Source organism: Lactuca virosa, chromosome 1 (assembly GCF_052849685.1).
Source record: "Lactuca virosa cultivar CGN04683 chromosome 1, Lactuca_virosa_CGN04683_v6, whole genome shotgun sequence".
Lineage (NCBI taxonomy): Eukaryota > Viridiplantae > Streptophyta > Magnoliopsida > Asterales > Asteraceae > Lactuca > Lactuca virosa.
In genome coordinates, this window is record NC_136426.1 from 263,386,809 (window position 1) to 263,405,387 (window position 18,579).

General features: G+C 47.5%; 54 non-coding genes across 54 annotated transcripts; all 54 read left to right on the plus strand.

The window, feature by feature from the left end:
* The first annotated feature begins 111 nt into the window (after window positions 1-111).
* LOC145144027 (5S ribosomal RNA) lies at window positions 112-230 on the plus strand. Its single transcript, XR_013725048.1, has one exon. It is a non-coding gene; the product is annotated as a 5S ribosomal RNA (ribosomal RNA).
* Window positions 231-458: 228 nt separating this feature from the next.
* Window positions 459-577, plus strand: LOC145144568 (5S ribosomal RNA). Its single transcript, XR_013725580.1, has one exon. It is a non-coding gene; the product is annotated as a 5S ribosomal RNA (ribosomal RNA).
* Window positions 578-808: 231 nt separating this feature from the next.
* LOC145153191 (5S ribosomal RNA) lies at window positions 809-927 on the plus strand. The gene has a single exon (XR_013733712.1). It is a non-coding gene; the product is annotated as a 5S ribosomal RNA (ribosomal RNA).
* Window positions 928-1,157: 230 nt separating this feature from the next.
* Window positions 1,158-1,276, plus strand: LOC145149886 (5S ribosomal RNA). The gene has a single exon (XR_013730725.1). It is a non-coding gene; the product is annotated as a 5S ribosomal RNA (ribosomal RNA).
* A 227-nt stretch (window positions 1,277-1,503) lies between these two features.
* Window positions 1,504-1,622, plus strand: LOC145154668 (5S ribosomal RNA). The gene has a single exon (XR_013735132.1). It is a non-coding gene; the product is annotated as a 5S ribosomal RNA (ribosomal RNA).
* Window positions 1,623-1,851: 229 nt separating this feature from the next.
* On the plus strand, window positions 1,852-1,970 carry LOC145138424 (5S ribosomal RNA). Its single transcript, XR_013721523.1, has one exon. It is a non-coding gene; the product is annotated as a 5S ribosomal RNA (ribosomal RNA).
* A 230-nt stretch (window positions 1,971-2,200) lies between these two features.
* Window positions 2,201-2,319, plus strand: LOC145144593 (5S ribosomal RNA). The gene has a single exon (XR_013725604.1). It is a non-coding gene; the product is annotated as a 5S ribosomal RNA (ribosomal RNA).
* A 230-nt stretch (window positions 2,320-2,549) lies between these two features.
* Window positions 2,550-2,668, plus strand: LOC145149898 (5S ribosomal RNA). Its single transcript, XR_013730736.1, has one exon. It is a non-coding gene; the product is annotated as a 5S ribosomal RNA (ribosomal RNA).
* Window positions 2,669-2,895: 227 nt separating this feature from the next.
* On the plus strand, window positions 2,896-3,014 carry LOC145149909 (5S ribosomal RNA). Its single transcript, XR_013730747.1, has one exon. It is a non-coding gene; the product is annotated as a 5S ribosomal RNA (ribosomal RNA).
* A 233-nt stretch (window positions 3,015-3,247) lies between these two features.
* On the plus strand, window positions 3,248-3,366 carry LOC145153192 (5S ribosomal RNA). Its single transcript, XR_013733713.1, has one exon. It is a non-coding gene; the product is annotated as a 5S ribosomal RNA (ribosomal RNA).
* Window positions 3,367-3,596: 230 nt separating this feature from the next.
* Window positions 3,597-3,715, plus strand: LOC145149920 (5S ribosomal RNA). The gene has a single exon (XR_013730757.1). It is a non-coding gene; the product is annotated as a 5S ribosomal RNA (ribosomal RNA).
* A 227-nt stretch (window positions 3,716-3,942) lies between these two features.
* Window positions 3,943-4,061, plus strand: LOC145146415 (5S ribosomal RNA). The gene has a single exon (XR_013727361.1). It is a non-coding gene; the product is annotated as a 5S ribosomal RNA (ribosomal RNA).
* A 228-nt stretch (window positions 4,062-4,289) lies between these two features.
* On the plus strand, window positions 4,290-4,408 carry LOC145138432 (5S ribosomal RNA). Its single transcript, XR_013721527.1, has one exon. It is a non-coding gene; the product is annotated as a 5S ribosomal RNA (ribosomal RNA).
* A 230-nt stretch (window positions 4,409-4,638) lies between these two features.
* On the plus strand, window positions 4,639-4,757 carry LOC145149933 (5S ribosomal RNA). Its single transcript, XR_013730769.1, has one exon. It is a non-coding gene; the product is annotated as a 5S ribosomal RNA (ribosomal RNA).
* Window positions 4,758-4,988: 231 nt separating this feature from the next.
* LOC145149945 (5S ribosomal RNA) lies at window positions 4,989-5,107 on the plus strand. The gene has a single exon (XR_013730781.1). It is a non-coding gene; the product is annotated as a 5S ribosomal RNA (ribosomal RNA).
* Window positions 5,108-5,338: 231 nt separating this feature from the next.
* Window positions 5,339-5,457, plus strand: LOC145153193 (5S ribosomal RNA). The gene has a single exon (XR_013733714.1). It is a non-coding gene; the product is annotated as a 5S ribosomal RNA (ribosomal RNA).
* A 230-nt stretch (window positions 5,458-5,687) lies between these two features.
* LOC145153994 (5S ribosomal RNA) lies at window positions 5,688-5,806 on the plus strand. The gene has a single exon (XR_013734481.1). It is a non-coding gene; the product is annotated as a 5S ribosomal RNA (ribosomal RNA).
* A 227-nt stretch (window positions 5,807-6,033) lies between these two features.
* LOC145153195 (5S ribosomal RNA) lies at window positions 6,034-6,152 on the plus strand. The gene has a single exon (XR_013733716.1). It is a non-coding gene; the product is annotated as a 5S ribosomal RNA (ribosomal RNA).
* A 124-nt stretch (window positions 6,153-6,276) lies between these two features.
* LOC145154099 (5S ribosomal RNA) lies at window positions 6,277-6,395 on the plus strand. The gene has a single exon (XR_013734581.1). It is a non-coding gene; the product is annotated as a 5S ribosomal RNA (ribosomal RNA).
* A 227-nt stretch (window positions 6,396-6,622) lies between these two features.
* LOC145153196 (5S ribosomal RNA) lies at window positions 6,623-6,741 on the plus strand. The gene has a single exon (XR_013733717.1). It is a non-coding gene; the product is annotated as a 5S ribosomal RNA (ribosomal RNA).
* Window positions 6,742-6,971: 230 nt separating this feature from the next.
* On the plus strand, window positions 6,972-7,090 carry LOC145154153 (5S ribosomal RNA). The gene has a single exon (XR_013734635.1). It is a non-coding gene; the product is annotated as a 5S ribosomal RNA (ribosomal RNA).
* Window positions 7,091-7,319: 229 nt separating this feature from the next.
* On the plus strand, window positions 7,320-7,438 carry LOC145146616 (5S ribosomal RNA). Its single transcript, XR_013727552.1, has one exon. It is a non-coding gene; the product is annotated as a 5S ribosomal RNA (ribosomal RNA).
* Window positions 7,439-7,668: 230 nt separating this feature from the next.
* Window positions 7,669-7,787, plus strand: LOC145140462 (5S ribosomal RNA). Its single transcript, XR_013722178.1, has one exon. It is a non-coding gene; the product is annotated as a 5S ribosomal RNA (ribosomal RNA).
* Window positions 7,788-8,016: 229 nt separating this feature from the next.
* LOC145153995 (5S ribosomal RNA) lies at window positions 8,017-8,135 on the plus strand. The gene has a single exon (XR_013734482.1). It is a non-coding gene; the product is annotated as a 5S ribosomal RNA (ribosomal RNA).
* A 224-nt stretch (window positions 8,136-8,359) lies between these two features.
* On the plus strand, window positions 8,360-8,478 carry LOC145153197 (5S ribosomal RNA). Its single transcript, XR_013733718.1, has one exon. It is a non-coding gene; the product is annotated as a 5S ribosomal RNA (ribosomal RNA).
* A 230-nt stretch (window positions 8,479-8,708) lies between these two features.
* Window positions 8,709-8,827, plus strand: LOC145140467 (5S ribosomal RNA). The gene has a single exon (XR_013722179.1). It is a non-coding gene; the product is annotated as a 5S ribosomal RNA (ribosomal RNA).
* Window positions 8,828-9,051: 224 nt separating this feature from the next.
* On the plus strand, window positions 9,052-9,170 carry LOC145154154 (5S ribosomal RNA). The gene has a single exon (XR_013734636.1). It is a non-coding gene; the product is annotated as a 5S ribosomal RNA (ribosomal RNA).
* A 224-nt stretch (window positions 9,171-9,394) lies between these two features.
* On the plus strand, window positions 9,395-9,513 carry LOC145153198 (5S ribosomal RNA). The gene has a single exon (XR_013733719.1). It is a non-coding gene; the product is annotated as a 5S ribosomal RNA (ribosomal RNA).
* A 231-nt stretch (window positions 9,514-9,744) lies between these two features.
* On the plus strand, window positions 9,745-9,863 carry LOC145138440 (5S ribosomal RNA). The gene has a single exon (XR_013721531.1). It is a non-coding gene; the product is annotated as a 5S ribosomal RNA (ribosomal RNA).
* A 231-nt stretch (window positions 9,864-10,094) lies between these two features.
* LOC145149957 (5S ribosomal RNA) lies at window positions 10,095-10,213 on the plus strand. Its single transcript, XR_013730792.1, has one exon. It is a non-coding gene; the product is annotated as a 5S ribosomal RNA (ribosomal RNA).
* A 230-nt stretch (window positions 10,214-10,443) lies between these two features.
* On the plus strand, window positions 10,444-10,562 carry LOC145154100 (5S ribosomal RNA). Its single transcript, XR_013734582.1, has one exon. It is a non-coding gene; the product is annotated as a 5S ribosomal RNA (ribosomal RNA).
* A 226-nt stretch (window positions 10,563-10,788) lies between these two features.
* On the plus strand, window positions 10,789-10,907 carry LOC145153199 (5S ribosomal RNA). Its single transcript, XR_013733720.1, has one exon. It is a non-coding gene; the product is annotated as a 5S ribosomal RNA (ribosomal RNA).
* Window positions 10,908-11,136: 229 nt separating this feature from the next.
* LOC145154155 (5S ribosomal RNA) lies at window positions 11,137-11,255 on the plus strand. The gene has a single exon (XR_013734637.1). It is a non-coding gene; the product is annotated as a 5S ribosomal RNA (ribosomal RNA).
* Window positions 11,256-11,487: 232 nt separating this feature from the next.
* Window positions 11,488-11,606, plus strand: LOC145138446 (5S ribosomal RNA). The gene has a single exon (XR_013721533.1). It is a non-coding gene; the product is annotated as a 5S ribosomal RNA (ribosomal RNA).
* A 231-nt stretch (window positions 11,607-11,837) lies between these two features.
* LOC145146246 (5S ribosomal RNA) lies at window positions 11,838-11,956 on the plus strand. Its single transcript, XR_013727193.1, has one exon. It is a non-coding gene; the product is annotated as a 5S ribosomal RNA (ribosomal RNA).
* A 228-nt stretch (window positions 11,957-12,184) lies between these two features.
* LOC145149969 (5S ribosomal RNA) lies at window positions 12,185-12,303 on the plus strand. Its single transcript, XR_013730803.1, has one exon. It is a non-coding gene; the product is annotated as a 5S ribosomal RNA (ribosomal RNA).
* Window positions 12,304-12,533: 230 nt separating this feature from the next.
* Window positions 12,534-12,652, plus strand: LOC145153201 (5S ribosomal RNA). Its single transcript, XR_013733722.1, has one exon. It is a non-coding gene; the product is annotated as a 5S ribosomal RNA (ribosomal RNA).
* Window positions 12,653-12,881: 229 nt separating this feature from the next.
* On the plus strand, window positions 12,882-13,000 carry LOC145154611 (5S ribosomal RNA). Its single transcript, XR_013735078.1, has one exon. It is a non-coding gene; the product is annotated as a 5S ribosomal RNA (ribosomal RNA).
* Window positions 13,001-13,230: 230 nt separating this feature from the next.
* Window positions 13,231-13,349, plus strand: LOC145154628 (5S ribosomal RNA). The gene has a single exon (XR_013735094.1). It is a non-coding gene; the product is annotated as a 5S ribosomal RNA (ribosomal RNA).
* Window positions 13,350-13,578: 229 nt separating this feature from the next.
* Window positions 13,579-13,697, plus strand: LOC145146147 (5S ribosomal RNA). The gene has a single exon (XR_013727096.1). It is a non-coding gene; the product is annotated as a 5S ribosomal RNA (ribosomal RNA).
* Window positions 13,698-13,926: 229 nt separating this feature from the next.
* On the plus strand, window positions 13,927-14,045 carry LOC145154156 (5S ribosomal RNA). The gene has a single exon (XR_013734638.1). It is a non-coding gene; the product is annotated as a 5S ribosomal RNA (ribosomal RNA).
* Window positions 14,046-14,275: 230 nt separating this feature from the next.
* Window positions 14,276-14,394, plus strand: LOC145144595 (5S ribosomal RNA). Its single transcript, XR_013725606.1, has one exon. It is a non-coding gene; the product is annotated as a 5S ribosomal RNA (ribosomal RNA).
* Window positions 14,395-14,623: 229 nt separating this feature from the next.
* LOC145145742 (5S ribosomal RNA) lies at window positions 14,624-14,742 on the plus strand. Its single transcript, XR_013726699.1, has one exon. It is a non-coding gene; the product is annotated as a 5S ribosomal RNA (ribosomal RNA).
* Window positions 14,743-14,971: 229 nt separating this feature from the next.
* On the plus strand, window positions 14,972-15,090 carry LOC145139060 (5S ribosomal RNA). The gene has a single exon (XR_013721821.1). It is a non-coding gene; the product is annotated as a 5S ribosomal RNA (ribosomal RNA).
* A 230-nt stretch (window positions 15,091-15,320) lies between these two features.
* LOC145154629 (5S ribosomal RNA) lies at window positions 15,321-15,439 on the plus strand. The gene has a single exon (XR_013735095.1). It is a non-coding gene; the product is annotated as a 5S ribosomal RNA (ribosomal RNA).
* Window positions 15,440-15,669: 230 nt separating this feature from the next.
* LOC145149981 (5S ribosomal RNA) lies at window positions 15,670-15,788 on the plus strand. The gene has a single exon (XR_013730814.1). It is a non-coding gene; the product is annotated as a 5S ribosomal RNA (ribosomal RNA).
* Window positions 15,789-16,016: 228 nt separating this feature from the next.
* LOC145153202 (5S ribosomal RNA) lies at window positions 16,017-16,135 on the plus strand. Its single transcript, XR_013733723.1, has one exon. It is a non-coding gene; the product is annotated as a 5S ribosomal RNA (ribosomal RNA).
* A 227-nt stretch (window positions 16,136-16,362) lies between these two features.
* LOC145154157 (5S ribosomal RNA) lies at window positions 16,363-16,481 on the plus strand. Its single transcript, XR_013734640.1, has one exon. It is a non-coding gene; the product is annotated as a 5S ribosomal RNA (ribosomal RNA).
* A 231-nt stretch (window positions 16,482-16,712) lies between these two features.
* On the plus strand, window positions 16,713-16,831 carry LOC145146503 (5S ribosomal RNA). The gene has a single exon (XR_013727446.1). It is a non-coding gene; the product is annotated as a 5S ribosomal RNA (ribosomal RNA).
* A 228-nt stretch (window positions 16,832-17,059) lies between these two features.
* LOC145153203 (5S ribosomal RNA) lies at window positions 17,060-17,178 on the plus strand. Its single transcript, XR_013733724.1, has one exon. It is a non-coding gene; the product is annotated as a 5S ribosomal RNA (ribosomal RNA).
* Window positions 17,179-17,407: 229 nt separating this feature from the next.
* LOC145149993 (5S ribosomal RNA) lies at window positions 17,408-17,526 on the plus strand. Its single transcript, XR_013730825.1, has one exon. It is a non-coding gene; the product is annotated as a 5S ribosomal RNA (ribosomal RNA).
* A 227-nt stretch (window positions 17,527-17,753) lies between these two features.
* LOC145153204 (5S ribosomal RNA) lies at window positions 17,754-17,872 on the plus strand. Its single transcript, XR_013733725.1, has one exon. It is a non-coding gene; the product is annotated as a 5S ribosomal RNA (ribosomal RNA).
* A 228-nt stretch (window positions 17,873-18,100) lies between these two features.
* Window positions 18,101-18,219, plus strand: LOC145154158 (5S ribosomal RNA). Its single transcript, XR_013734641.1, has one exon. It is a non-coding gene; the product is annotated as a 5S ribosomal RNA (ribosomal RNA).
* Window positions 18,220-18,450: 231 nt separating this feature from the next.
* Window positions 18,451-18,569, plus strand: LOC145144596 (5S ribosomal RNA). Its single transcript, XR_013725607.1, has one exon. It is a non-coding gene; the product is annotated as a 5S ribosomal RNA (ribosomal RNA).
* Window positions 18,570-18,579: the final 10 nt, after the last annotated feature.

An 18,579-nucleotide genomic window follows, 5' to 3' on the forward strand; every position in this document is an offset into this window, starting at 1 on the left:
TATTTTTGGAACGGAGCCGATCGGTCACGTGGGTCCCACGCCTCGCGTACGAAAACAAAGGAGGTTCTGCGTCTTTTAAGACATACAAGCAATAAGCATGGATAGTATTTCGGGTGCGATCATACCAGCACTAATGGACCGGATCCCATCAGAACTCCGCAGTTAAGCGTGCTTGGGCGAGAGTAGTACTAGGATGGGTGACCCCCTGGGAAGTCCTCGTGTTGCACCCCCCTTTTTCGTTGTCCGTTTGCGTTTTTTTAGATTTTACGTGCGGTTTTTTTTTGTTTTTTTTCTTTCTTTCTATTTCTATGCTCGGGTGGCCTCCGCTTCATGGTTGATGGTTTTCGTATTTTTGGAACGGAGCCGATCGGTCACGTGGGTTCCACGCCTCGCGTACGAAAACAAAGGAGGTTCTGCGTCTTTTAAGACATAAAAGCAATAAGCATGGATCGTATTTCGGGTGCGATCATACAAGCACTAATGCACCGGATCCCATCAGAACTCCGCAGTTAAGCGTGCTTGGGCGAGAGTAGTACTAGGATGGGTGACCCCCTGGGAAGTCCTCGTGTTGCACCCCCCCTTTTTCGTTGTCCGTTTGCGTTTTTTTAGATTTTACGTGCGGTTTTTTTTTTTTTTGTTTTTTTTTCTTGCTATTTCTATGCTCAGGTGGCCTCCGTTTCATGGTTCATGGTCTTCGTATTTTTGGAACGGAGCCGATGGGTCACGTGGGTCCCACGCCTCGCGTACGAAAACAAAGGAGGTTCTGTGTCTTTTAAGACATACAAGCAATAAGCATGGACAGTATTTCGGGTGCGATCATACCAGCACTAATGCACCGGATCCCATCAGAACTCCGCAGTTAAGCGTGCTTGGGCGAGAGTAGTACTAGGATGGGTGACCCCATGGGAAGTCCTCGTGTTGCACCCCCCTTTTTCGTTGTCCGTTTGCGTTTTTTTAGATTTTACGTGCGGTTTTTTTTTGTTTTTTTTTTCTTTCTTGCTATTTCTATGCTCGGGTGGCCTCCGTTTCATGGTTCATGGTCTTCGTATTTTTGGAACGGAGCCGATCGGTCACGTGGGTCCCACGCCTCGCGTACGAAAACAAAGGAGGTTCTGCGTCTTTTAAGACATAAAAGCAATAAGCATGGATAGTATTTCGGGTGCGATCATACCAGCACTAATGCACCGGATCCCATCAGAACTCCGCAGTTAAGCGTGCTTGGGCGAGAGTAGTACTAGGATGGGTGACCCCCTGGGAAGTCCTCGTGTTGCACCCCCCCTTTTTCGTTGTCCGTTTGCGTTTTTTTAGATTTTACGTGCGGTTTTTTTTTGTTTTTTTTTTCTTGCTATTTCTATGCTCGGGTGGCCTCCGTTTCATGGTTCATGGTCTTCGTATTTTTGGAACGGAGCCGATCGGTCACGTGGGTCCCACGCCTCGCGTACGAAAACAAAGGAGGTTCTGTGTCTTTTAAGACATACAAGCAATAAGCATGGACAGTATTTCGGGTGCGATCATACCAGCACTAATGCACCGGATCCCATCAGAACTCCGCAGTTAAACGTGCTTGGGCGAGAGTAGTACTAGGATGGGTGACCCCATGGGAAGTCCTCGTGTTGCACCCCCCTTTTTCGTTGTCCGTTTGCGTTTTTTTGGATTTTACGTGCGGTTTTTTTTTGTTTTTTTTTCTTTCTTGCTATTTCTATGCTCGGGTGGCCTCCGCTTCATGGTTGATGGTCTTCGTATTTTTGGAACGAAGCTGATCGGTCACGTGGGTCCCACGCCTCGCGTACGAAAACAAAGGAGGTTCTGCGTCTTTTAAGACATACAAGCAATAAGTATGGATAGTATTTCGGGTGCGATCATACCAGCACTAATGCACCGGATCCTATCAGAACTCCGCAGTTAAGCGTGCTTGGGCGAGAGTAGTACTAGGATGGGTGACCCCCTGGGAAGTCCTCGTGTTGCACCCCCCTTTTTCGTTGTCCGTTTGCGTTTTTTTAGATTTTACGTGCGGTTTTTTTTTGTTTTTTTTTTCTTTCTTGCTATTTCTATGCTCGGGTGGCCTCCGTTTCATGGTTCATGGTCTTCGTATTTTTGGAACGGAGCCGATCGGTCACGTGGGTCCCACGCCTCGCGTACGAAAACAAAGGAGGTTCTGCGTCTTTTAAGACATACAAGCAATAAGCATGGACAGTATTTCGGGTGCGATCATACCAGCACTAATGCACCGGATCCCATCAGAACTCCGCAGTTATGCGTGCTTGGGCGAGAGTAGTACTAGGATGGGTGACCCCATGGGAAGTCCTCGTGTTGCACCCCCCTTTTTCGTTGTCCGTTTGCGTTTTTTTAGATTTTACGTGCGGTTTTTTTTTGTTTTTTTTTTCTTTCTTGCTATTTCTATGCTCGGGTGGCCTCCGTTTCGTGGTTCATGGTCTTCGTATTTTTGGAACGGAGCCGATCGGTCACGTGGGTCCCACGCCTCGCGTACGAAAACAAAGGAGGTTCTGCGTCTTTTAAGACATAAAAGCAATAAGCATGGATAATATTTCGGGTGCGATCATACCAGCACTAATGCACCGGATCCCATCAGAACTCCGCAGTTAAGCGTGCTTGGGCGAGAGTAGTACTAGGATGGGTGACCCCCTGGGAAGTCCTCGTGTTGCACCCCCCCTTTTTCGTTGTCCGTTTGCGTTTTTTTAGATTTTACGTGCGGTTTTTTTTTGTTTTTTTTTTCTTGCTATTTCTATGCTCGGGTGGCCTCCGTTTCATGGTTGATGGTTTTCGTATTTTTGGAACGGAGCCGATCGGTCACGTGGGTTCCACGCCTCGCGTACGAAAACAAAGGAGGTTCTGCGTCTTTTAAGACATAAAAGCAATAAGCATGGATCGTATTTCGGGTGCGATCATACCAGCACTAATGCACCGGATCCCATCAGAACTCCGCAGTTAAGCGTGCTTGGGCGAGAGTAGTACTAGGATGGGTGACCCCCTGGGAAGTCCTCGTGTTGCACCCCCCCTTTTTCGTTGTCCGTTTGCGTTTTTTTAGATTTTACGTGCGGTTTTTTTTTTTTTTTGTTTTTTTTTTCTTGCTATTTCTATGCTCAGGTGGCCTCCGTTTCATGGTTCATGGTCTTCGTATTTTTGGAACGGAGCCGATGGGTCACGTGGGTCCCACGCCTCGCGTACGAAAACAAAGGAGGTTCTGTGTCTTTTAAGACATACAAGCAATAAGCATGGACAGTATTTCGGGTGCGATCATACCAGCACTAATGCACCGGATCCCATCAGAACTCCGCAGTTAAGCGTGCTTGGGCGAGAGTAGTACTAGGATGGGTGACCCCATGGGAAGTCCTCGTGTTGCACCCCCCTTTTTCGTTGTCCGTTTGCGTTTTTTTAGATTTTACGTGCGGTTTTTTTTTGTTTTTTTTTTCTTTCTTGCTATTTCTATGCTCGGGTGGCCTCCGTTTCATGGTTCATGGTCTTCGTATTTTTGGAACGGAGCCGATCGGTCACGTGGGTCCCACGCCTCGCGTACGAAAACAAAGGAGGTTCTGCGTCTTTTAAGACATAAAAGCAATAAGCATGGATAGTATTTCGGGTGCGATCATACCAGCACTAATGCACCGGATCCCATCAGAACTCCGCAGTTAAGCGTGCTTGGGCGAGAGTAGTACTAGGATGGGTGACCCCCTGGGAAGTCCTCGTGTTGCACCCCCCCTTTTTCGTTGTCCGTTTGCGTTTTTTTAGATTTTACGTGCGGTTTTTTTTTGTTTTTTTTTTCTTGCTATTTCTATGCTCGGGTGGCCTCCGTTTCATGGTTCATGGTCTTCGTATTTTTGGAACGGAGCCGATCGGTCACGTGGGTCCCACGCCTCGCGTACGAAAACAAAGGAGGTTCTGTGTCTTTTAAGACATACAAGCAATGAGCATGGACAGTATTTCGGGTGCGATCATACCATCACTAATGCACCGGATCCCATCAGAACTCCGCAGTTAAACGTGCTTGGGCGAGAGTAGTACTAGGATGGGTGACCCCATGGGAAGTCCTCGTGTTGCACCCCCCTTTTTCGTTGTCCGTTTGCGTTTTTTTGGATTTTACGTGCGGTTTTTTTTTGTTTTTTTTCTTTCTTGCTATTTCTATGCTCGGGTGGCCTCCGCTTCATGGTTGATGGTCTTCGTATTTTTGGAACGAAGCTGATCGGTCACGTGGGTCCCACGCCTCGCGTACGAAAACAAAGGAGGTTCTGCGTCTTTTAAGACATACAAGCAATAAGTATGGATAGTATTTCGGGTGCGATCATACCAGCACTAATGCACCGGATCCTATCAGAACTCCGCAGTTAAGCGTGCTTGGGCGAGAGTAGTACTAGGATGGGTGACCCCCTGGGAAGTCCTCGTGTTGCACCCCCCTTTTTCGTTGTCCGTTTGCGTTTTTTTAGATTTTACGTGCGGTTTTTTTTTGTTTTTTTTTTCTTTCTTGCTATTTCTATGCTCGGGTGGCCTCCGTTTCATGGTTCATGGTCTTCGTATTTTTGGAACGGAGCCGATCGGTCACGTGGGTCCCACGCCTCGCGTACGAAAACAAAGGAGGTTCTGTGTCTTTTAAGACATACAAGCAATAAGCATGGACAGTATTTCGGGTGCGATCATACCAGCACTAATGCACCGGATCCCATCAGAACTCCGCAGTTAAGCGTGCTTGGGCGAGAGTAGTACTAGGATGGGTGACCCCCTGGGAAGTCCTCGTGTTGCACCCCCCTTTTTCGTTGTCCGTTTGCGTTTTTTTAGATTTTACGTGCGGTTTTCTTTTTTGTTTTTTTTTCTTTCTTTCTATTTCTATGCTCGGGTGGCCTCCGCTTCATGGTTCATGGTCTTCGTATTTTTGGAACGGAGCCGATCGGTCACGTGGGTTCCACGCCTCGCGTACGAAAACAAAGGAGGTTCTGCGTCTTTTAAGACATAAAAGCAATAAGCATGGATCGTATTTCGGGTGCGATCATACCAGCACTAATGCACCGGATCCCATCAGAACTCCGCAGTTAAGCGTGCTTGGGCGAGAGTAGTACTAGGATGGGTGACCCCCTGGGAAGTCCTCGTGTTGCACCCCCCCTTTTTCGTTGTCCGTTTGCGTTTTTTTAGATTTTACGTGCGGTTTTTTTTTTTTGTTTTTTTTTTTCTTGCTATTTCTATGCTCGGGTGGCCTCCGTTTCATGGTTCATGGTCTTCGTATTTTTGGAATGGAGCCGATCGGTCACGTGGGTCCCACGCCTCGCGTACGAAAACAAAGGAGGTTATGTGTCTTTTAAGACATACAAGCAATAAGCATGGACAGTATTTCGGGTGCGATCATACCAGCACTAATGCACCGGATCCCATCAGAACTCCGCAGTTAAGCGTGCTTGGGCGAGAGTAGTACTAGGATGGGTGACCCCATGGGAAGTCCTCGTGTTGCACCCCCCTTTTTCGTTGTCCGTTTGCGTTTTTTTAGATTTTACGTGCGGTTTTTTTTTGTTTTTTTTTTCTTTCTTGCTATTTCTATGCTCGGGTGGCCTCCGCTTCATTGTTGATGGTTTTCGTATTTTTGGAACGGAGTCGATCGGTCACGTGGGTTCCACGCCTCGCGTACGAAAACAAAGGAGGTTCTGCGTCTTTTAAGACATAAAAGCAATAAGCATGGATAGTATTTCGGGTGTGATCATACCAGCACTAATGCACCGGATCCCATCAGAACTCCGCAGTTAAGCGTGCTTGGGCGAGAGTAGTACTAGGATGGGTGACCCCCTGGGAAGTCCTCGTGTTGCACCCCCCCTTTTTCGTTGTCCGTTTGCGTTTTTTTAGATTTTACGTGCGGTTTTTTTTTGTTTTTTTTTTCTTGCTATTTCTATGCTCGGGTGGCCTACGTTTCATGGTTCATGGTCTTCGTATTTTTGGAACGGAGCCGATCGGTCACGTGGGTCCCACGCCTCGCGTACGAAAACAAAGGAGGTTCTGTGTCTTTTAAGACATACAAGCAATAAGCATGGACAGTATTTCGGGTGCGATCATACCAGCACTAATGCACCGGATCCCATCAGAACTCCGCAGTTAAGCGTGCTTGGGCGAGAGTAGTACTAGGATGGGTGACCCCATGGGAAGTCCTCGTGTTGCACCCCCCTTTTTCGTTGTCCGTTTGCGTTTTTTTAGATTTTACGTGCGGTTTTTTTTTTGTTTTTTTTTCTTTCTTGCTATTTCTATGCTCGGGTGGCCTCCGTTTCATGGTTCATGGTCTAGTATTTCGGGTGCGATCATACCAGCACTAATGCACCGGATCCCATCAGAACTCCGCAGTTAAGCGTGCTTGGGCGAGAGTAGTACTAGGTTGGGTGACCCCCTGGGAAGTCCTCGTGTTGCACCCCTCCTTTTTCGTTGTCCGTTTGCGTTTTTTTAGATTTTACGTGCGGTTTTTTTTTGTTTTTTTTTTCTTGCTATTTCTATGCTCGGGTGGCCTCCGTTTCATGGTTCATGGTCTTCGTATTTTTGGAACGGAGCCGATCGGTCACGTGGGTCCCACGCCTCGCGTACGAAAACAAAGGAGGTTCTGTGTCTTTTAAGACATACAAGCAATAAGCATGGACAGTATTTCGGGTGCGATCATACCAGCACTAATGCACCGGATCCCATCAGAACTCCGCAGTTAAGCGTGCTTGGGCGAGAGTAGTACTAGGATGGGTGACCCCATGGGAAGTCCTCGTGTTGCACCCCCCTTTTTCGTTGTCCGTTTGCGTTTTTTTAGATTTTACGTGCGGTTTTTTTTTGTTTTTTTTTTCTTTCTTGCTATTTCTATGCTCGGGTGGCCTCCGCTTCATGGTTGATGGTCTTCGTATTTTTGGAACGGAGCTGATCGGTCACGTGGGTCCCACGCCTCGCGTACGAAAACAAAGGAGGTTCTGCGTCTTTTAAGACATACAAGCAATAAGCATGGATAGTATTTCGGGTGCGATCATACCAGCACTAATGCACCGGATCCCATCAGAACTCCGCAGTTAAACGTGCTTGGGCGAGAGTAGTACTAGGATGGGTGACCCCCTGGGAAGTCCTCGTGTTGCACCCCCCTTTTTCGTTGTCCGTTTGCGTTTTTTTAGATTTTACGTGCGGTTTTTTTTTTGTTTTTTTTCTTTCTTGCTATTTCTATGCTCGGGTGGCCTCCGTTTCATGGTTCATGGTCTTCGTATTTTTGGAACGGAGCCGATCGGTCACGTGGGTCCCACGCCTCGCGTACGAAAACAAAGGAGGTTCTGCGTCTTTTAAGACATACAAGCAATAAGTATGGATAGTATTTCGGGTGCGATCATACCAGCACTAATGCACCGGATCCTATCAGAACTCCGCAGTTAAGCGTGCTTGGGCGAGAGTAGTACTAGGATGGGTGACCCCCTGGGAAGTCCTCGTGTTGCACCGCCCTTTTTCGTTGTCCGTTTGCGTTTTTTCAGATTTTACGTGCGGTTTTTTTTTTGTTTTTTTTTCTTTCTTGCTATTTCTATGCTCGGGTGGCCTCCGTTTCATGGTTCATGGTCTTCGTATTTTTGGAACGGAGCCGATCGGTCACGTGGGTCCCACGCCTCGCGTACGAAAACAAAGGAGGTTCTGTGTCTTTTAAGACATACAAGCAATAAGCATGGACAATATTTCGGGTGCGATCATACCAGCACTAATGCACCGGATCGCATCAGAACTCCGCAGTTAAGCGTGCTTGGGCGAGAGTAGTACTAGGATGGGTGACCCCATGGGAAGTCCTCGTGTTGCACCCCCCTTTTTCGTTGTCCGTTTGCGTTTTTTTAGATTTTACGTGCGGTTTTTTTTTGTTTTTTTTTCTTTCTTGCTATTTCTATGCTCGGGTGGCCTCCGTTTCATGGTTCATGGTCTTCGTATTTTTGGAACGGAGCCGATCGGTCACGTGGGTCCCACGCCTCGCGTACGAAAACAAAGGAGGTTCTGCGTCTTTTAAGACATAAAAGCAATAAGCATGGATAGTATTTCGGGTGTGATCATACCAGCACTAATGCACCGGATCCCATCAGAACTCCGCAGTTAAGCGTGCTTGGGCGAGAGTAGTACTAGGATGGGTGACCCCCTGGGAAGTCCTCGTGTTGCACCCCCCTTTTTCGTTGTCCGTTTGCGTTTTTTTAGATTTTACGTGCGGTTTTTTTTTGTTTTTTTTCTTGCTATTTCTATGCTCGGGTGGCCTCCGTTTCATGGTTCATGGTCTTCGTATTTTTGGAACGGAGCCGATCGGTCACGTGGGTCCCACGCCTCGCGTACGAAAACAAAGGAGGTTCTGTGTCTTTTAAGACATACAAGCAATAAGCATGGACAGTATTTCGGGTGCGATCATACCAGCACTAATGCACCGGATCCCATCAGAACTCCGCAGTTAAGCGTGCTTGGGCGAGAGTAGTACTAGGATGGGTGACCCCATGGGAAGTCCTCGTGTTGCACCCCCCTTTTTCGTTGTCCGTTTGCGTTTTTTTAGATTTTACGTGCGGTTTTTTTTTTGTTTTTTTTTCTTTCTTGCTATTTCTATGCTCGGGTGGCCTCCGTTTCATGGTTCATGGTCTTCGTATTTTTGGAACGGAGCCGATCGGTCACGTGGGTCCCACGCCTCGCGTACGAAAACAAAGGAGGTTCTGTGTCTTTTAAGACATACAAGCAATAAGCATGGACAATATTTCGGGTGCGATCATACCAGCACTAATGCACCGGATCGCATCAGAACTCCGCAGTTAAGCGTGCTTGGGCGAGAGTAGTACTAGGATGGGTGACCCCATGGGAAGTCCTCGTGTTGCACCCCCCTTTTTCGTTGTCCGTTTGCGTTTTTTTAGATTTTACGTGCGGTTTTTTTTTGTTTTTTTTCTTGCTATTTCTATGCTCGGGTGGCCTCCGTTTCATGGTTCATGGTCTTCGTATTTTTGGAACGGAGCCGATCGGTCACGTGGGTCCCACGCCTCGCGTACGAAAACAAAGGAGGTTCTGTGTCTTTTAAGACATACAAGCAATAAGCATGGACAGTATTTCGGGTGCGATCATACCAGCACTAATGCACCGGATCCCATCAGAACTCCGCAGTTAAACGTGCTTGGGCGAGAGTAGTACTAGGATGGGTGACCCCCTGGGAAGTCCTCGTGTTGCACCCCCTTTTTTCGTTGTCCGTTTGCGTTTTTTTAGATTTTACGTGCGGTTTTTTTTTGTTTTTTTTCTTGCTATTTCTATGCTCGGGTGGCCTCCGTTTCATGGTTCATGGTCTTCGTATTTTTGGAACGGAGCCGATCGGTCACGTGGGTCCCACGCCTCGCGTACGAAAACAAAGGAGGTTCTGTGTCTTTTAAGACATACAAGCAATAAGCATGGACAGTATTTCGGGTGCGATCATACCAGCACTAATGCACCGGATCCCATCAGAACTCCGCAGTTAAGCGTGCTTGGGCGAGAGTAGTACTAGGATGGGTGACCCCATGGGAAGTCCTCGTGTTGCACCCCCCTTTTTCGTTGTCCGTTTGCGTTTTTTTAGATTTTACGTGCGGTTTTTTTTTTGTTTTTTTTTTCTTTCTTGCTATTTCTATGCTCGGGTGGCCTCCGTTTCATGGTTCATGGTCTTCGTATTTTTGGAACGGAGCCGATCGGTCACGTGGGTCCCACGCCTCGCGTACGAAAACAAAGGAGGTTCTGCGTCTTTTAAGACATACAAGCAATAAGCATGGATAGTATTTCGGGTGCGATCATACCAGCACTAATGCACCGGATCCTATCAGAACTCCGCAGTTAAGCGTGCTTGGGCGAGAGTAGTACTAGGATGGGTGACCCCCTGGGAAGTCCTCGTGTTGCACCCCCCTTTTTCGTTGTCCGTTTGCGTTTTTTTAGATTTTACGTGCGGTTTTCTTTTTTGTTTTTTTTTCTTTCTTTCTATTTCTATGCTCGGGTGGCCTCCGCTTCATGGTTGATGGTTTTCGTATTTTTGGAACGGAGCCGATCGGTCACGTGGGTTCCACGCCTCGCGTACGAAAACAAAGGAGGTTCTGCGTCTTTTAAGACATAAAAGCAATAAGCATGGATCGTATTTCGGGTGCGATCATACCAGCACTAATGCACCGGATCCCATCAGAACTCCGCAGTTAAGCGTGCTTGGGCGAGAGTAGTACTAGGATGGGTGACCCCCTGGGAAGTCCTCGTGTTGCACCCCCCCTTTTTCGTTGTCCGTTTGCGTTTTTTTAGATTTTACGTGCGGTTTTTTTTTTTTGTTTTTTTTTTCTTGCTATTTCTATGCTCGGGTGGCCTCCGTTTCATGGTTCATGGTCTTCGTATTTTTGGAACGGAGCCGATCGGTCACGTGGGTCCCACGCCTCGCGTACGAAAACAAAGGAGGTTCTGCGTCTTTTAAGACATAAAAGCAATAAGCATGGATAGTATTTCGGGTGCGATCATACCAGCACTAATGCACCGGATCCCATCAGAACTCCGCAGTTAAGCGTGCTTGGGCGAGAGTAGTACTAGGTTGGGTGACCCCCTGGGAAGTCCTCGTGTTGCACCCCTCCTTTTTCGTTGTCCGTTTGCGTTTTTTTAGATTTTACGTGCGGTTTTTTTTTGTTTTTTTTTCTTGCTATTTCTATGCTCGGGTGGCCTCCGTTTCATGGTTCATGGTCTTCGTATTTTTGGAACGGAGCCGATCGGTCACGTGGGTCCCACGCCTCGCGTACGAAAACAAAGGAGGTTCTGTGTCTTTTAAGACATACAAGCAATAAGCATGGACAGTATTTCGGGTGCGATCATACCAGCACTAATGCACCGGATCCCATCAGAACTCCGCAGTTAAGCGTGCTTGGGCGAGAGTAGTACTAGGATGGGTGACCCCATGGGAAGTCCTCGTGTTGCACCCCCCTTTTTCGTTGTCCGTTTGCGTTTTTTTAGATTTTACGTGCGGTTTTTTTTTGTTTTTTTTTCTTTCTTGCTATTTCTATGCTCGGGTGGCCTCCGCTTCATGGTTGATGGTCTTCGTATTTTTGGAACGGAGCTGATCGGTCACGTGGGTCCCACGCCTCGCGTACGAAAACAAAGGAGGTTCTGCGTCTTTTAAGACATACAAGCAATAAGCATGGATAGTATTTCGGGTGCGATCATACCAGCACTAATGCACCGGATCCCATCAGAACTCCGCAGTTAAACGTGCTTGGGCGAGAGTAGTACTAGGATGGGTGACCCCCTGGGAAGTCCTCGTGTTGCACCCCCTTTTTTCGTTGTCCGTTTGCGTTTTTTTAGATTTTACGTGCGGTTTTTTTTTTGTTTTTTTTTTTCTTTCTTGCTATTTCTATGCTCGGGTGGCCTCCGTTTCATGGTTCATGGTCTTCGTATTTTTGGAACGGAGCCGATCGGTCACGTGGGTCCCACGCCTCGCGTACGAAAACAAAGGAGGTTCTGCGTCTTTTAAGACATACAAGCAATAAGCATGGATAGTATTTCGGGTGCGATCATACCAGCACTAATGCACCGGATCCTATCAGAACTCCGCAGTTAAGCGTGCTTGGGCGAGAGTAGTACTAGGATGGGTGACCCCCTGGGAAGTCCTCGTGTTGCACCCCCCTTTTTCGTTGTCCGTTTGCGTTTTTTTAGATTTTACGTGCGGTTTTTTTTTTTGTTTTTTTTTCTTTCTTGCTATTTCTATGCTCGGGTGGCCTCCGTTTCATGGTTCATGGTCTTCGTATTTTTGGAACGGAGCCGATCGGTCACGTGGGTCCCACGCCTCGCGTACGAAAACAAAGGAGGTTCTGCGTCTTTTAAGACATACAAGCAATAAGCATGGATAGTATTTCGGGTGCGATCATACCAGCACTAATGCACCGGATCCCATCAGAACTCCGCAGTTAAGCGTGCTTGGGCGAGAGTAGTACTTGGATCGGTGACCCCCTGGGAAGTCCTCGTGTTGCACCCCCCTTTTTCGTTGTCCGTTTGCGGTTTTTTAGATTTTACGTGCGGTTTTTTTTGTTTTTTTTTCTTTCTTTCTATTTCTATGCTCGGGTGGCCTCCGCTTCATGGTTGATGGTTTTCGTATTTTTGGAACGGAGCCGATCGGTCACGTGGGTTCCACGCCTCGCGTACGAAAACAAAGGAGGTTCTGCGTCTTTTAAGACATAAAAGCAATAAGCATGGATCGTATTTCGGGTGCGATCATACCAGCACTAATGCACCGGATCCCATCAGAACTCCGCAGTTAAGCGTGCTTGGGCGAGAGTAGTACTAGGATGGGTGACCCCCTGGGAAGTCCTCGTGTTGCACCCCCCCCTTTTTCGTTGTCCGTTTGCGTTTTTTTAGATTTTACGTGCGGTTTTTTTTTTTGTTTTTTTTTTCTTGCTATTTCTATGCTCGGGTGGCCTCCGTTTCATGGTTCATGGTCTTCGTATTTTTGGAATGGAGCCGATCGGTCACGTGGGTCCCACGCCTCGCGTACGAAAACAAAGGAGGTTATGTGTCTTTTAAGACATACAAGCAATAAGCATGGACAGTATTTCGGGTGCGATCATACCAGCACTAATGCACCGGATCCCATCAGAACTCCGCAGTTAAGCGTGCTTGGGCGAGAGTAGTACTAGGATGGGTGACCCCATGGGAAGTCCTCGTGTTGCACCCCCCTTTTTCGTTGTCCGTTTGCGTTTTTTTAGATTTTACGTGCGGTTTTTTTTTGTTTTTTTTTCTTTCTTGCTATTTCTATGCTCGGGTGGCCTCCGTTTCATTGTTCATGGTCTTCGTATTTTTGGAATGGAGTCGATCGGTCACGTGGGTTCCACGCCTCGCGTACGAAAACAAAGGAGGTTCTGCGTCTTTTAAGACATAAAAGCAATAAGCATGGATAGTATTTCGGGTGTGATCATACCAGCACTAATGCACCGGATCCCATCAGAACTCCGCAGTTAAGCGTGCTTGGGCGAGAGTAGTACTAGGATGGGTGACCCCATGGGAAGTCCTCGTGTTGCACCCCCCCTTTTTCGTTGTCCGTTTGCGTTTTTTTAGATTTTACGTGCAGTTTTTTTTTTTTGTTTTTTTTTTCTTGCTATTTCTATGCTCGGGTGGCCTCCGTTTCATGGTTCATGGTCTTCGTATTTTTGGAACGGAGCCGATCGGTCACGTGGGTCCCACGCCTCGCGTACGAAAACAAAGGAGGTTCTGTGTCTTTTAAGACATACAAGCAATAAGCATGGACAGTATTTCGGGTGCGATCATACCAGCACTAATGCACCGGATCCCATCAGAACTCCGCAGTTAAGCGTGCTTGGGCGAGTGTAGTACTAGGATGGGTGACCCCATGGGAAGTCCTCGTGTTGCACCCCCCTTTTTCGTTGTCCGTTTGCGTTTTTTTAGATTTTACGTGCGGTTTTTTTTTGTTTTTTTTTCTTTCTTGCTATTTCTATGCTCGGGTGGCCTCCGTTTCATGGTTCATGGTCTTCGTATTTTTGGAACGGAGCCGATCGGTCACGTGGGTCCCACGCCTCGCGTACGAAAACAAAGGAGGTTCTGCGTCTTTTAAGACATACAAGCAATAAGTATGGATAGTATTTCGGGTGCGATCATACCAGCACTAATGCACCGGATCCTATCAGAACTCCGCAGTTAAACGTGCATGGGCGAGAGTAGTACTAGGATGGGTGACCCCCTGGGAAGTCCTCGTGTTGCACCCCCCTTTTTCGTTGTCCGTTTGCGTTTTTTTAGATTTTACGTGCGGTTTTTTTTTGTTTTTTTTTCTTTCTTGCTATTTCTATGCTCAGGTGGCCTCCGTTTCATGGTTCATGGTCTTCGTATTTTTGGAACGGAGCCGATCGGTCACGTGGGTCCCACGCCTCGCGTACGAAAACAAAGGAGGTTCTGCGTCTTTTAAGACATACAAGCAATAAGCATGGATAGTATTTCGGGTGCGATCATACCAGCACTAATGCACCGGATCCCATCAGAACTCCGCAGTTAAACGTGCTTGGGCGAGAGTAGTACTAGGATGGGTGACCCCCTGGGAAGTCCTCGTGTTGCACCCCCTTTTTTCGTTGTCCGTTTGCGTTTTTTTAGATTTTACGTGCGGTTTTTTTTTTGTTTTTTTTTCTTTCTTGCTATTTCTATGCTCGGGTGGCCTCCGTTTCATGGTTCATGGTCTTCGTATTTTTGGAACGGAGCCGATCGGTCACGTGGGTCCCACGCCTCGCGTACGAAAACAAAGGAGGTTCTGCGTCTTTTAAGACATACAAGCAATAAGCATGGATAGTATTTCGGGTGCGATCATACCAGCATTAATGCACCGGATCCTATCAGAACTCCGCAGTTAAGCGTGCTTGGGCGAGAGTAGTACTAGGATGGGTGACCCCCTGGGAAGTCCTCGTGTTGCACCCCCCTTTTTCGTTGTCCGTTTGCGTTTTTTTAGATTTTACGTGCGGTTTTTTTTTTGTTTTTTTTCTTTCTTGCTATTTCTATGCTCGGGTGGCCTCCGTTTCATGGTTCATGGTCTTCGTATTTTTGGAACGGAGCCGATCGGTCACGTGGGTCCCACGCCTCGCGTACGAAAACAAAGGAGGTTCTGCGTCTTTTAAGACATACAAGCAATAAGCATGGATAGTATTTCGGGTGCGATCATACCAGCACTAATGCACCGGATCCCATCAGAACTCCGCAGTTAAGCGTGCTTGGGCGAGAGTAGTACTAGGATCGGTGACCCCCTGGGAAGTCCTCGTGTTGCACCCCCCTTTTTCGTTGTCCGTTTGCGTTTTTTTAGATTTTACGTGCGGTTTTTTTTTGTTTTTTTTTCTTTCTTTCTATTTCTATGCTCGGGTGGCCTCCGCTTCATGGTTGATGGTTTTCGTATTTTTGGAACGGAGCCGATCGGTCACGTGGGTTCCACGCCTCGCGTACGAAAACAAAGGTGGTTCTGCGTCTTTTAAGACATAAAAGCAATAAGCATGGATCGTATTTCGGGTGCGATCATACCAGCACTAATGCACCGGATCCCATCAGAACTCCGCAGTTAAGCGTGCTTGGGCGAGAGTAGTACTAGGATGGGTGACCCCCTGGGTAGTCCTCGTGTTGCACCCCCCCCTTTTTCGTTGTCCGTTTGCGTTTTTTTAGATTTTACGTGCAGTTTTTTTTTTTTGTTTTTTTTTCTTGCTATTTCTATGCTCGGGTGGCCTCCGTTTCATGGTTCATGGTCTTCGTATTTTTGGAACGGAGCCGATCGGTCACGTGGGTCCCACGCCTCGCGTACGAAAACAAAGGAGGTTCTGTGTGTTTTAAGACATACAAGCAATAAGCATGGACAGTATTTCGGGTGCGATCATACCAGCACTAATGCACCGGATCCCATCAGAACTCCGCAGTTAAGCGTGCTTGGGCGAGTGTAGTACTAGGATGGGTGACCCCATGGGAAGTCCTCGTGTTGCACCCCCCTTTTTCGTTGTCCGTTTGCGTTTTTTTAGATTTTACGTGCGGTTTTTTTTTGTTTTTTTTTTCTTTCTTGCTATTTCTATGCTCGGGTGGCCTCCGTTTCATGGTTCATGGTCTTCGTATTTTTGGAACGGAGCCGATCGGTCACGTGGGTCCCACGCCTCGCGTACGAAAACAAAGGAGGTTCTGCGTCTTTTAAGACATAAAAGCAATAAGCATGGATAGTATTTCGGGTGCGATCATACCAGCACTAATGCACCGGATCCCATCAGAACTCCGCAGTTAAGCGTGCTTGGGCGAGAGTAGTACTAGGATGGGTGACCCCCTGGGAAGTCCTCGTGTTGCACCCCCCCTTTTTCGTTGTCCGTTTGCGTTTTTTTAGATTTTACGTGCGGTTTTTTTTTGTTTTTTTTTTTCTTGCTATTTCTATGCTCGGGTGGCCTCCGTTTCATTGTTCATGGTCTTCGTATTTTTGGAAAGGAGCCGATCGGTCACGTGGGTCCCACGCCTCGCGTACGAAAACAAAGGAGGTTCTGTGTCTTTTAAGACATACAAGCAATAAGCATGGACAGTATTTCGGGTGCGATCATACCAGCACTAATGCACCGGATCCCATCAGAACTCCGCAGTTAAGCGTGCTTGGGCGAGAGTAGTACTAGGATGGGTGACCCCATGGGAAGTCCTCGTGTTGCACCCCCTTTTTCGTTGTCCGTTTGCGTTTTTTTAGATTTTACGTGCGGTTTTTTTTTGTTTTTTTTCTTTCTTGCTATTTCTATGCTCGGGTGGCCTCCGCTTCATGGTTGATGGTCTTCGTATTTTTGGAACGGAGCTGATCGGTCACGTGGGTCCCACGCCTCGCGTACGAAAACAAAGGAGGTTCTGCGTCTTTTAAGACATACAAGCAATAAGCATGGATAGTATTTCGGGTGCGATCATACCAGCACTAATGCACCGGATCCCATCAGAACTCCGCAGTTAAACGTGCTTGGGCGAGAGTAGTACTAGGATGGGTGACCCCCTGGGAAGTCCTCGTGTTGCACCCCCTTTTTTCGTTGTCCGTTTGCGTTTTTTTAGATTTTACGTGCGGTTTTTTTTTTGTTTTTTTTTTCTTTCTTGCTATTTCTATGCTCGGGTGGCCTCCGTTTCATGGTTCATGGTCTTCGTATTTTTGGAACGGAGCCGATCGGTCACGTGGCTCCCACGCCTCGCGTACGAAAACAAAGGAGGTTCTGCGTCTTTTAAGACATACAAGCAATAAGCATGGATAGTATTTCGGGTGCGATCATATCTGCACTAATGCACCGGATCCTATCAGAACTCCGCAGTTAAGCGTGCTTGGGCGAGAGTAGTACTAGGATGGGTGACCCCCTGGGAAGTCCTCGTGTTGCACCCCCCTTTTTCGTTGTCCGTTTGCGTTTTTTTAGATTTTACGTGCGGTTTTTTTTTTTGTTTTTTTTTTCTTGCTATTTCTATGCTCGGGTGGCCTCCGTTTCATGGTTCATGGTCTTCGTATTTTTGGAACGGAGCCGATCGGTCACGTGGGTCCCACGCCTCGCGTACGAAAACAAAGGAGGTTCTGTGTCTTTTAAGACATACAAGCAATAAGCATGGACAGTATTTCGGGTGCGATCATACCAGCACTAATGCACCGGATCCCATCAGAACTCCGCAGTTAAGCGTGCTTGGGCGAGAGTAGTACTAGGATGGGTGACCCCATGGGAAGTCCTCGTGTTGCACCCCCCTTTTTCGTTGTCCGTTTGCGTTTTTTTAGATTTTACGTGCGGTTTTTTTTGTTTTTTTTTTCTTTCTTGCTATTTCTATGCTCGGGTGGCCTCCGCTTCATTGTTGATGGTTTTCGTATTTTTGGAACGGAGTCGATCGGTCACGTGGGTTCCACGCCTCTCGTACGAAAACAAAGGAGGTTCTGCGTCTTTTAAGACATAAAAGCAATAAGCATGGATAGTATTTCGGGTGCGATCATACCAGCACTAATGCACCGGATCCCATCAGAACTCCGCAGTTAAGCGTGCTTGGGCGAGAGTAGTACTAGGATGGGTGACCCCCTGGGAAGTCCTCGTGTTGCACCCCCCCTTTTTCGTTGTCCGTTTGCGTTTTTTTAGATTTTACGTGCGGTTTTTTTTTGTTTTTTTTTTCTTGCTATTTCTATGCTCGGGTGGCCTACGTTTCATGGTTCATGGTCTTCGTATTTTTGGAACGGAGCCGATCGGTCACGTGGGTCCCACGCCTCGCGTACGAAAACAAAGGAGGTTCTGTGTCTTTTAAGACATACAAGCAATAAGCATGGACAGTATTTCGGGTGCGATCATACCAGCACTAATGCACCGGATCCCATCAGAACTCCGCAGTTAAGCGTGCTTGGGCGAGAGTAGTACTAGGATGGGTGACCCCATGGGAAGTCCTCGTGTTGCACCCCCCTTTTTCGTTGTCCGTTTGCGTTTTTTTAGATTTTACGTGCGGTTTTTTTTTGTTTTTTTTCTTTCTTGCTATTTCTATGCTCGGGTGGCCTCCGCTTCATGGTTGATGGTCTTCGTATTTTTGGAACGGAGCTGATCGGTCACGTGGGTCCCACGCCTCGCGTACGAAAACAAAGGAGGTTCTGCGTCTTTTAAGACATACAAGCAATAAGCATGGATAGTATTTCGGGTGCGATCATACCAGCACTAATGCACCGGATCCCATCAGAACTCCGCAGTTAAACGTGCTTGGGCGAGAGTAGTACTAGGATGGGTGACCCCCTGGGAAGTCCTCGTGTTGCACCCCCTTTTTTCGTTGTCCGTTTGCGTTTTTTTAGATTTTACGTGCAGTTTTTTTTTTGTTTTTTTTTTCTTTCTTGCTATTTCTATGCTCGGGTGGCCTCCGTTTCATGGTTCATGGTCTTCGTATTTTTGGAACGGAGCCGATCGGTCACGTGGGTCCCACGCCTCGCGTACGAAAACAAAGGAGGTTCTGCGTCTTTTAAGACATACAAGCAATAAGCATGGATAGTATTTCGGGTGCGATCATACCAGCATTAATGCACCGGATCCTATCAGAACTCCGCAGTTAAGCGTGCTTGGGCGAGAGTAGTACTAGGATGGGTGACCCCCTGGGAAGTCCTCGTGTTGCACCCCCCTTTTTCGT